Source organism: Elephantulus edwardii, unplaced genomic scaffold, assembly GCF_000299155.1.
Source record: "Elephantulus edwardii isolate Elephantulus edwardi_28Jun2011 unplaced genomic scaffold, EleEdw1.0 scaffold00281, whole genome shotgun sequence".
Classification (NCBI taxonomy): Eukaryota; Metazoa; Chordata; class Mammalia; order Macroscelidea; family Macroscelididae; genus Elephantulus; species Elephantulus edwardii.
The window spans coordinates 364,632-365,116 of NW_006400031.1; positions in this window are offsets into that span (position 1 = coordinate 364,632).

The following is a 485-nucleotide window of genomic DNA, read 5'->3' on the forward strand; positions in this document are numbered from 1 at the left end:
GGGTACTAGAAGAAAAAATAAATAAAATTAAAAAGATTTTAAAAAAAGAATACAGAAACATCCTAAATATGCAACCACAATTGAATAGATTGGAAAATTTTGGTATATTCACACAATAGAATACTATGCAGCACTCAGGAGCAATGATTTTTAAAAAATACTACATAATTTGAGAGAGACTGAGAAGCTTTATATTGAGTGAACTAACTCAGTCTCATAATGACAAATACTGAATAAGAAAATTATTGTTAAAATAAAAAGATAACTACCCATCAACAAATGAATGGATTGAGAAGCTGTGGTATATTCACACAAAGGAATATTATGCTGCATTGAAAAACAAGGAACTCATGCAATATTATTCAAAATGGGTGACCCTGGAGAACATCATGCTGTGTGAAGTATCTCAGTCACAAAAGGACAAATACTGCATGGTGCCACTGTTGTAAAACAGGACTGACCTTGAGGTTGCGGAGAGACTGAGA